A 12,649-nucleotide genomic window follows, 5' to 3' on the forward strand; every position below is an offset into this window, starting at 1 on the left:
AATGAGTTGGTATTAGGTTAATACATTGTTTTTAATAAAGACATATATTTAATCCGACTTCCTTAAATGAATAAGACATAGCATGCGAACCGGAATAGACTATAACAACTAGAGCTGTTTTATAGTAAAAATTGTTATAGCATCTAATGTAAAACCAATCACTTCACTAAAAAAAAAAGGGAACCTACCCTTCAGTAAAAATATTTAGCGATTTCATCAAGATGTAGCTTTATTGAATTATATTGGAGTGATATAAAGTTAGAATGTAACGGTGAGATCCTCTTATTTCAGCCCGTACAAGATTAGAACATTGAGCTTTATTGCTTAATATAAAAGTCCAGTTTTAAATAATTGACCTGATTATGATACGTTATGACTAAAGTTCTTTGGTGAATAAAAACGAAACAGCAGGCTCAGGCATGCATTTCGCCGCGCGGTAGAAAAAGAGGGTTACGCCTTACGCCTTACGCCTTACGTCTTACGCCTTACGCCTTACGCCTTACGTCTTACGCCTTACGCCTTACGCCTTACGCCTTACGCTGTCTCGAGTTTAACATTTTTTCCCCATCTCAAAAAGTGCGCAGCGCCGCTAAAGAAGCTTTCACTTCAAAAATGTTACACATCTAGCAATAGTAATTCTCAGTGTGACTAATGTTTTATTAAAGTAAATAGTACGTCTTATTTACATCATTAGTTAGTTTTATAGGTGCTGCAAAAGCGCTGGTGGCCTAGCGGTAAGAGCGTGCGACTTTCAATCCGGAGGTCGCGGGTTCAAATCCCAGCTCGTACCAATGAGTTTTTCGGAACTTATGTACGAAATATCATTTGATATTTAATAACCAGTTGCTTTTCGGTGAAGGAAAACATCGTGAGAAAACCGGACTAATCCCAATAAGGCCTAGTTTCCCCTCTGGGTTGGAAGGTCAGATGGCAGTCGCTTTCGTAAAAACTAGTGCCTACGTCAAATCATGGGATTAGTTGTCAAGCGGACCCCAGGCTCCCATGAGCCGTGGCAAAATGCCGGGATAACGCGAGGAAGAAGAGTTAGTTCTATATTTATTTATTTATTTATTTAGAAATAAACAGTCTCGTATTGCTACATTGGATACAATTGCATTTAGTAATATTGTAGACACAGTTTCCTTAATTGGATTATATAAACCTACACGTTAAAATATGAAAGTACATAAGAATTATGGATTATCTATATAAATCATACATACTTAAACGGTGTATTAATGAACAGTGCCAGAAAACTTAAGTTATGTACATGTATAATAACAATTATAATGCCTGTTAAATACATTGTAAAGATAATCGTTTGAAATTAGATAGTGTTTCATGAAAAATATCTACATTTTGAAACTTTTCATCATAAAGCCTGCACGCTCTCCTAATGAAACCGTGTTTTGCATATGAAGTACGACTACGGGGGATATGAAAGAGGGTTTTTTTTCTACAAGCTCGCTCACAACGCCGGGGTACTCTAAAAGAAAGAGAGTGTATTAACGAAGGGGCATCGATGATGTTATTAATAATTTTGTACAGGATCAAGACATCAATACGTTCGCGACGAGAACTTAATAAAGTAGTATTTTGTCTTCTCATGGAGGTTGTATAGTCTATGTATTTATGTCCAGTGCGATACTCAATTGCCTTGACAAACTTTCTCTGTACCTTCTCTATTTTATCACTGTGAATTTTGTAAAGTGGATTCCAAACGGCGCTACCAAATTCTAACCTACTGCGGACATAACTGTTAAATAATACTTTATAAGTTGACAATCTACTAAAAGGCTTTCCTACTCGTATTATAAATCCCAATTGCTTAAAAGATTTAGTTAATATGTTATCTATGTGTGGTACGAAGGTGAGTTTAGAGTCCATAATTACGCCGAGGTCACGGATCTGGTTAACACGAGTCAGCTCTTTATTGCAGAGTGTGTACCTATTGTTTATGGATGTTCGCTTCATACTGAAACTGATAATAAAGCATTTGTCTGGATTTAAAAATAATTTATTTGAGGTACAAAAAGCCTGAAAATTATTTAGGTCATTCTGCAAGGCAGTACAATCGTCCATATTTTTGATAACTCTAAATATCTTTGTGTCGTCGGCGTATAATAACATGTTTGAATTTTGTATACAATCTGTGATATCATTAATATACAGCACAAATAACAAAGATCCCAAATGTGATCCCTGCGGTACACCGGAAGGTATAGGTCTGTAATAAGAAGTGTGTCCCTGCACAGCAACTGCTTGTGAACGATTCTCAACATACGATTTTATCCAGCGGAACAAGTCGCCGTGTATACCAAATTGCCAGAGCTTCAAAAGTAGGCGCTCATGACAAACCTTATCGAATGCCTTGGCAAAATCAGTACACACTGCGTCCACCTGATAGTTGTTATCTAACGCGTCCAAGATGGTTTCTGTATAAGATAAGAGATTCGAGTCCACACTACGACCGCGGAGAAAACCAGTTCTATAGGTAGACGGAGGTGCCTTTGAGTTTATGTGCAGATAGAAATAGTTTATTTAACTAACGGCACCCTTACACAAAGTTAAATGTGTCTCAGACCTTGCAGTAAGGGTCGGTACAGACGGAATGGAACTGCACGCCCACGTTGCAGTTGGCGTGCAGTCGGCGTGCGGTTCCCATACAAAATGTAGACGGGTTGCAGTCCGTCTGAATTGGCCCTAACAAAGAGGGAGTGGGGAAGTATCACCAGGAACGTAAAATTAATAAAGAATATATGACCTTTTTGGTCACTCACAATATTTTTTTCAAAGTCGGGAAATATTTTTTTCAGTCGCCTTCAGATAGGTATATCGGAGCGGCTGAGGTGCTCACAAATATCTGAACACGCCTCTATTGTCAAGGCGATAGAGTGCGAGTACAGATATTTTTGAGGACCTCGGCCGCTCCGTTATATCTGATGGCGGCTGTACAAAGTTAGTTATTAATTAGTTAATTACTCACCATATTCGCTGTACTTATGTTTGAAATAGATTCTTTGTACAGAAATGAGGTATGGCTTCAACATCAACAGTATCAAATTTTAATTAAACATCAGGCCGGAATTATTAATGACGATTCATAATTACTCATTCAACAATGAAAGGAGTTGGAGTAGGCCCATATTCAACAGAGGATTTTAATACGTGTATCCGAGACATTAACTTTTAATATCATATTAAGATACAAATTTTATTGAATTAATATAGAATGGAAAGAAAAGTTAAGAATTTACTTGTAGTTAAATATAAATGTAACCTAATGCAATATCAAGGAATAAATTGCTTTTTATTCAATTTATTTGCTTGAGTTTCGTGTTATTCATGTTTTCGTCTAGAAGATCGAAGCCAATGTGGGTGTGAAGCGTGTCCGTGACATTTTGTGAGCAGATATATTACTTATGTTACCTATATGCATTTTATAATATTGATGGAAATGTCGCTTTTCTTTCATTCGGAATACGGGTGTTATTGTCATCAAATGAGTGTTGCAGATACGAGGTTGAGGGTTACATATCAGAATACCGAAAATCTATTAACCTAATGTTGAATCACCTATGCTCGTTTCACCTATTTTTTTAAATACCTATTGATCAGTTAACCTAAGCTCATAACACCTAATGAATGAATTACCTATTGCACGTTTCACCTACAATTGGTTTACCTAAGCTCAGAATACCTATGCTCGATTTACCTAAAGTTGAAACACCTAATACTCGAAATACCTAAAGCTAATATACCTAATACACGAAACACCTAATGTTGGTATACCTAATGCACGAAATACCTAAACTCAGTATACCTAATGATCGAATTGCCTAAAGTTAACATACCTACTGCACGAATTACCTAAAGTCGGTATACCTAATGATCGCATTACCTAAAGTTAACATACCTAATGAACGAAATACCTAAATTTGATACACCTAATGCACGAAATACCTGAAGTCGATGCACTTAATGAACGAAATATGTACCTAAAATCAAAAATATAATTATTGTTTAGTAGAATATTATTAGGACATACAAGAAGTCGAGATAGGTGCGATGACGAGCAAAGCGAGGAGGAGCGTGTTAGGTTAACTACGACCAAACAGTGCCAAAACCGACTTTTATTCATCGTCATGATGTTAACTTTAGTTTTTGATAAGATAAGATAACATAACTAATTTTGTATTAGACTAACGAAATCATTCTACTACCTAAAAAGTAGCGTTTCAAAAAGTGTATTTTTAAATTGTTATCCAAACAAACAGTTTCTACTGTAAGGTTGGGAAATCATACGATTTATTGGGTGGAGTTGCCACTTGATCATTCGGCAAAATGATATGAATTTTGTACTAGGTATATAGACTTTAGGTATTCCGTGCATTAGGCATATCGAAATTAGGTAATTCGTTCAGGAAGTATATCAACTTTAGGTATTTCGTGCGATAGGTTTAACAGTTTTAGGTATTTCGTCCATTAGGTAAATCAAGTTTAGGTACATCGTTCATTAGGTATATCAGCTTTAGGTGTATCGTCCATTAGGTATATCAGCTATAGGTGATTCGTGCATTAGGTATAATAGCTTTAGGTGAAACGTGCAGTAGGTAAAACGTGCATTAGGTATATCGTGCATTAGGTGTTTCGTCCATTAGGTTATTTGAGCTTAGGTATTATAAACTTAGGTCAGTCAATGTTTAGGTAAAATGATCGATAGGTAATTTAAAAATAGGTGAATCAAGCATAGGTGATTCAACATTAGGTAAATCAGTTTTCGGTATTCTGATATGTAACCGAGGTTGAGTAAGTATAGCGGCGATATGTAAACCCATGTTTTGGACAACTTCCAAAATTGTCCGAATAGCCATTGGTGTTCACGAGGTGTACATACTATTCACGAGGTTATGCCATACCCCCCTACAACTTATCATTTAACCTTTTGGACGCCAATGACCGATATATCCGCACCGCAGGTCCAACGCCAAAGACGGATTAATCGGTCACAGACCACACAGCAACATAGACCTAGTGCATATGCATAAAGTTCAATTTCAATTTTGAGACTTCGGTGACGTGGCGTGGTGACGTGGCGAAGGTGGGGCTCGTAAGAGATGGTCTGACACCATGAAGAAGACGAGTGGTGGCAGCCTGCACCGTGCGGTCCACTTGGCACTTGGAGACATGTTGCATGTGGTCGCGATCCTCAGCCTTGAGGGAACGAGGAAGAAGAAGACGTGGCGTCCGAGTGACAGCTTTTGTGTTTGACACAGCGTCGAAAAGGTTAATAAGTAAAACCATGTATAAAACACTGTAAGATTATTTACAGTACCTATGGTGCTACTTTATCGCCTTAGGGCGGGATTAAGGAGAACACGTGCCTATGTCAAAAATTTTAAGGGCCATATGTACTGAAAAACGTACAATACATGTGCGAATGTCCTACTTTTCGCACTCGTATCGTACCTAATGTACTATTCCGACAAATACAAAAACAAGACATCTTTCCAAGTTTTTCCGTATGGAAGTCTCACTGTATGGTATCTCAGCGTTAAGTATTACAACGAGAACCTTATGAAGGGGAATGGCCAGCATATTACATACGTATGAGGCCAACGGCCTGTCTACGGTGGCAGTATGAGCATTAGTATAGTTAAAGTATTACCCAGTATTTTAAATTCATGCACTGCACCGGCCAGTGTCTAGTTAAAGAAAGCTGTCAACTTTCTTGGGCCGTCTGCAAAGCGCTAGTTGTATGTTTTCCGCGCTCCGTACCAAGTACAAATAATTATTAAAGTCTGACCAAGCTAACTCTGCACTGCATTTGTACCTAATGACAAAGAGGGGTAATGTCATCATGTCATATGAAAATCTAATACCTTTAAACGAGCAAGTCTTGTTTATTAATCAGGGATCTCGGAAACGGCTTTAAAGATTTCAATTAAATTTGCTTATGGGGGCTTTCGGGGGTGATAATAAATCGATCTAGCTAGGTCTTATCTCTGGGAAAACGCGCATTTTTTAGTTTTTATATGTTGACTGCAAAGTTAGCTTAGACAGGAAGATAACAGTTATTTATTAATGCGAATCCATTTTTAATAAATATATTGAAGTTGACAATAACATGTCACCTTTATTATCATAAAACCGTACAGAAGATTGTACTGTTTATTTTAATTGTGGCGCTAGTCCCTGCACCTTTCTAATATACTTTTTTCTCCGTCGCTCGTCTCCACAAACTTATTGCCCTCCACTACAGCGTTATGTCATAGTGTAAAAAGTAACAGTGGACCGACGCCTTTGATATTGGCGTAAATGACGACACCGCACAAGAACACAGTAGGATTGTCAGACTTTTACACAACTACACCTATGCCTACACTTGACTTACTATACTATGTATAGACACGCAAGCTCTGCGGCGGTATCATGGTCGCATTTTTATCACTTGTCATATCATGCGTCACTTTTCCATTTACATACTTGTTAGAACGTGACAGGCATGATGACAGGTGATAAAAAACCGACCATATTAGCCGTACTGTAATGTAAGTAGCACCGAGCTACTAACAATGGCGATGTATGCAGCTCGGGTCCAAAACAGGTCCATGTGTTTAGGAACCTTTATAGAAGGAGCCTTCGACAGGACTAGGTTCAGCAGCATTGCAGCAGCACTGGTAAGACATGGTGCGAATGCAGTTATGACCAAATTGATAAACAACATGTTGAGCCAGAGGCTCATAAAACTTGGGACAGGCGAGACACAGCAGGCATTAGTGGCAAAGGGATGCCCCCAAGGGGGAGTTCTATCGCCACTTCTATGGAACCTAGTGGTGAACGACCTCATAACAACATTAAACAACAATCACTACTACACAATCGGCTATGCTGACGACAAATAGTGATACTAACGAGCGGCAACCACTCAGGTACGGTATGCGATGTTACCCGGTCTGCACTAGCCATCGTGGAGCGCTGGTGCGTTAACAACGAACTCACAGTCAATCCCCACAAGACGGAGCTGGTAATGTTCACCAACAAACGCAATTTGGGAAACTACCACCTTCCCAAACTGTTCAATACAGAACTCCAACTATCGGCAGAGGTAAAGTATCTAGGGGTAATACTTGACAACAAACTGAATTGGAGTAATCACCTAAATGGCAAAATTGATAAAGCTACAGTCGCGTTCTGGCAATGTCGTAGAATAGTAGGTAGAACCTGGGGATTAACTCCCAGGCTAACTCTATGGCTTTACCAGGCAGTGATAAGACCAATAATAAGCTACGGCGCGATAGTATGGTGGCCACGCACCAAACTATCCATTGTTGAGGCTAGACTACAACGACTCCCGAGGTTGGCCTGTATGGCGACAACGGGCTGCATGAGGACAACACCAACCGCGGCCCTGGAAGCCTTACTGGGCCTGCCGCCGCTGCACCTCTTTATACAACAAGAAGCGATGGCTGCGGCGGTACGTCTCAAAAAATCTAATCTCTGGAGACCGCCTAGGGTGCCACACACCGAAATCCTCTACGAGGCCATAGGTAAGGAACCGCTTATAGAAGCGGTGACTGACAGGATACCCAAGCAGTTCGTCTTCGACAAGAAATACAAAATACAATTACACGAAGAACCCCATGAAGGACTCAACCCGAGGGAGCTGAGAATCTTCACGGACGGATCAAAAACAAGGTCAGGCACTGGCGCTGGGGTTTTCTCAGAGGACCTAAACATACACATCGCGACAAAATACCGGGCACAACACCTCGGTTCACCGAGGTCTCTCCCAGAAGTCGTCGGCAACGTCAAGGGTCTGCTAGGCTTCTTGGTAGAGTTGGGTTGGCAAGAATAGTGCCGCCAACCCATCACGCAAAATAGGCGCAATAATATGACGTCGATTTGCGGAAACCAAGCCCGCGAAAACCTATAACCTATATGCAGCTCGGGTGCGCGCGACCCACCCCTCGCCCCTCGCACCCCGCATTGCCTTGTTTAGACGGCTTCGTCGAATGACTGTATTGTTTTATAGACTGTGGTTATGTTCAGCTTAGCTCACTGAAATGGTATATATTACCTAATGAAATGCTCTGACGTCATATTTGCGAGCTTTTTGCTAGAGTCTATTAATAATTTAGTAGAGAAATGGGTGAATGAAACGTCACGGATAAGTGTGGTGAGGGATCAAGGTTTTGAAAGAGCCACTTGCATTATTTCGGTAGCTTTGTATGACTCAAATAATTGTACAGATGTAGTGCATAATTATTTTCCTTCGCGTTTTCACGGAAATGTACGAACGTGTCTTGCTATTTCAGTCAGTGTCGGTACAAAAAAGTACTGAGGTTGATTGAAGTAGCATGACAAATACGAACGTTTCCGAGAAAGTACGATGGAAAACGAGTATGCACTACATCTGTAGTGACAGTGTTGACACTTTGAAATCAGTGTTTACATTTTTTTCGCCAAAATTAAGGTCACATACTTGCTACCAAGTATGATGTGAGGCGTTCTAAACAAAAACTAGCGACTTCTCATCAACCACGAAATATTTCGATGGGCCATCTAACACAGAATTACCCTAACGGAATGCAATAAGAAACTGAATCAATTATTAATTTACATGGGCATAGAAAACCGAATCGAATTCACATAGGCAATTTCATTGTCTATGATGTGACATACACTTGAATTGTAATAATTAGGGTTTAATTCGTCACCCCGACGCAGCCTTATATGACAGTCAGTATATAAGCTGCGATTTATCAGCGACATATCAATTGCCAAGTGAATACAGGTTATCCTTCTCCTTTCAGGTCAGTATCTTATTTAATATATGCTTTAAAACAATACAAATTTTATACAAGTCTTAGCGCTTGCCTCTTTGAACGTGTCGCCTTAGCGGTACAGTCGCCATTCACGCACTGTGTGGTTTAAGAGGAATTTCCTCCCGCAGACGCTCCGGGGAGCCCATTCCACAGCCGGAGCGTCCGCGGGAGGAGAGGCGAGGTTTTTCCGAGGGTCTACAGTATGGGGTATTTCAAAAAAAGAATTTACCTACAGGTTTTTAAAGGGTCAGCAACGCGCATTTGGAGTTGCTGGCGTCCATAGGCTACGGTGACAGGCGACCGGGTCGTATGCTTGTTTGCCACCGACGCGGTATAACAAAAATAAAAAAGGGTGAAGGATGGGCTACATTTTATGTAATATTTGATCGTTAGGGAATTTTCTTTTTTTAGATAATAATGTCTCGAGGCGTGTTCGTTATAGCTGCGGTACTGGTGGCCGCTGCCGCTAGTGTACAGGTGCGTAGATAGCATGTTGTTCTATCTTGGCTGAACCATTGAATTGCTGTTGGTTTACAGTTGAATACAAGTACCTGCTATACTCGTATGTTGCACAATGAATACCAATTCGGATACTAAACAAGTACCTACGTTTTACTTCCATCAGTACAGTAATCAGTACGGCTACCACCAGTTTTGATATTGAGATATTAGCTCGCGTCTACGTAAATTACTTTCTATACATCTCGCTTGTACTAATATGCGAGTACGAGCGAGATGCATAAAAAGTAAGTTACTTAGACGTGAGTGAATATGTCATGTCAAAACTGGTGGTAGTGGTTCAGAACCCCTAGTGTAAACTGTAAATTTCATTCGATAGCATGACGAGCGTTCGCGTTTGCGTTATGTCTATTTTTGTATGGAATATTATGTCTATTTTTGTATGGAATTTTGAACAGCGCGACAAGCGGGACGTTTTAGAAGCTCAAGATCCCATACAAAATGAAACTTAACGCAAACGCGCACCTCACGACACGTCCCGTGACGTGACTTAAAAGTGACATCCGCTTGTATTACAAGTTACAAGCTTTTGAGAAACGGGCCCCAGGGTGCCTAGCCAAGATGGCAATCGTACATTGACAAACGCCAAACAAAAAAAATATCCGAATGACAGATGCTACCGGAAGTCACGTGATTATTTCCATACATTATTTAGGTTTCGATTGGCGTTTTCTATCAAGAATTGACACCTTGGCTTGACCCAGGGCCTTCCTATTAGCGCTCTTTGCTACGTAACAATATAGCTACTAAACTGACCAGCATTTTATTGCAGTGTATGGACTGGGACCCGTAAGTTACATAATCTGTCAATCTAAACTGGAAGGACTAAGGAAAGATAATAAAGGATTACCCCCAGATTACCAGGTCGCCGGACGGTATCAGCCTGTCAGTTAAACGCAAGGTGACAGTTCCGAACAACTGACAGGCTGATATCGCCCGGCGAACTGGTGATTACCGGGCCCCTTAATACAAAATTATGGGCCCCTTAATACAAAAGTCCATCCACGATAGGTACCTGGGTCAAACAGATCACTGTGTTATTTCTTTCCTGTAGACATACACAAGAGTTAAGGACTATAAAGGTTAATTTTCTTATTTAACCCTTATCCACGTGAAAAGGACCTCCTTTTATTTAAAGAACTATGATAAAATCATTACTTACATGCCCACAAGCTGTTAACTATTGCCCACAGGACAGAAAACTAGTTTGTTATCGCGAACAGTACATAGTTCTCTAAATAAAAGGAGGACCTTTTCACGTGGATAAGTCTACGTAAATTACTTTCTATACATCTCGCTTGTACTAATATGCGAGTACGAGCGAGATGCATAAAAAGTAAGTTACTTAGACGTGAGTGAATATGTCATGTCAAAACTGGTGGTAGTGGTTCAGAACCCCTAGTGTAAACTGTAAAACTTATCCACGTGAAAAGGTCCTCCTTTTATTTAGAGAACTATGTACTGTTCGCGATAACACACTAGTTTTCTGTCCTGTGGGCAATAGTTAACAGCTTGTGGGCATGTAAGTAATGATTTTATCATAGTTCTTTAAATAAAAGGAGGTCCTTTTCACGTGGATAAGGGTTAAATAAGAAAATTAGGCTTTATACCCTTAACTCTCGTGTATGTCTACAGGAAAGACATAACACAGTGATCTGTTTGACCCACCTACGTAAACTTCCTTGATATAATTAGTGACGGATTAATCGTGGCAGTTATTCGGCGGCGAACGTCACTCATTTCACCAAGAAAATTGACAGACACAGCGGTGACATCAACGTCACCACATTAATGTCTCAACAGTATTGTGGCTACAGTTTACATCCGAATGTCATTTTTAGGGTCCGTCCGTCCGTCTGTCACCAGGCTGTATCTCACGAACCGAATTTTCACAGATGATGTATTTCTGTTGCCGCTATAACAACAAATACTAAAAAGTACGGAACCCTCAGTGGGCGTTTCCGACTCACACTTGTCCGGTTTTTTAGTCTACACTGACTTGGCAATGGCAGCTATGTGTGACAACATCACTATAAACTGTATATTCCTCACTTTGCCTTTTGCCAAGTCGGTGCAAACTTATCGTAGATAGACTACCTACACATATTTAATTACCTTATGTGTCTGGAAAGTCCAAAAATAATCTCTAGTTTGCAAAACACTGACTTAAACTTTCACGATTTTTACTTAAATATTATTAAATTACTCTCCGAGACCACGGAGACAACATCGTCCTCGAAACGTCGGAGGTAAATCTTAAAACTAAATTACGCGATTAAGTCCCGTTGTACAATTTAATAATCTCTAGTTTTGTTTTGTATTGAAATTATTACTATTTATCCACCGGAACTAGGGTTGCCAGATCGAAAGGCTCTATTATCGGGAAAAAAATATATTCTATAAAATATAAATTTTTCGGGATTTTGGGACTTAAGTCGGGAAAAAAAAGCATTCAAATTAAAGTAATTGTATTAAAAACAACGATATTTTACATTATTGGCACTACGTCTGCTGCTCTGACCATAGACGTTTTTATATAAAAATAGTATATATTCTTTGAGATCTTGAACAAACAAGAAAACCTAATTATCAACGCGGGTCGCTCGCTCGCTCGACGACAGTTCGGAACATGAAATTATTGTTTTATAACGTGAAGCTGTTTTTCGGGACAATTTTCACTTTGTCGGGAATCGGAAACACATGCTAAAAATCGGGCGAATCCCGCCAAATCCCGACCATCTGGCAACCCTAACCGGAACCCCTAGTGTAAATTTCATTCGACGCGTTTTAGCGTGACGAGTCTTCGTGTTTGCGTTATTTCTATATTTGAATGGGATTTTGAACATCGCGCAAAGCGGGACGTTTTGGAAACTCAAAATCCCATACAAAATGACAGTTAACGCAAACGCGTAGGTACGTCACGTTACGCTAACGAATGATTTCACAACTAAGTTTGTTCTCTTTACAGACCAAATCATCCCTACCATCACCGTCGGACATATGACCTAATGAATTCGGACCAGGATGCACAGCCGTCTGCCAACAATAGACGTGCGTGGTCAGTGCCCCCCAGGGCGAAACTATAACGGTTTCGTGGTCAAGTAGAAACCCTTATAGTTTCGCCATGTCTATCTGTCCGAGGCTTTGCTCCATGATCGTTGGTGCTAGAAAGCTGCAATTTGGCATGGATACACAAATCATGCATTGCAAAAACTATTAAAAACAATTTTTTTGGGGTACCTCCCATAAAAAATGTTTTTTTTTTGCTTTGTTCCAATAGTGTGGGTGTTGGATAGGTCTTT

This window comes from Cydia splendana, chromosome Z (genome assembly GCF_910591565.1).
Source record: "Cydia splendana chromosome Z, ilCydSple1.2, whole genome shotgun sequence".
Classification (NCBI taxonomy): domain Eukaryota; kingdom Metazoa; phylum Arthropoda; class Insecta; order Lepidoptera; family Tortricidae; genus Cydia; species Cydia splendana.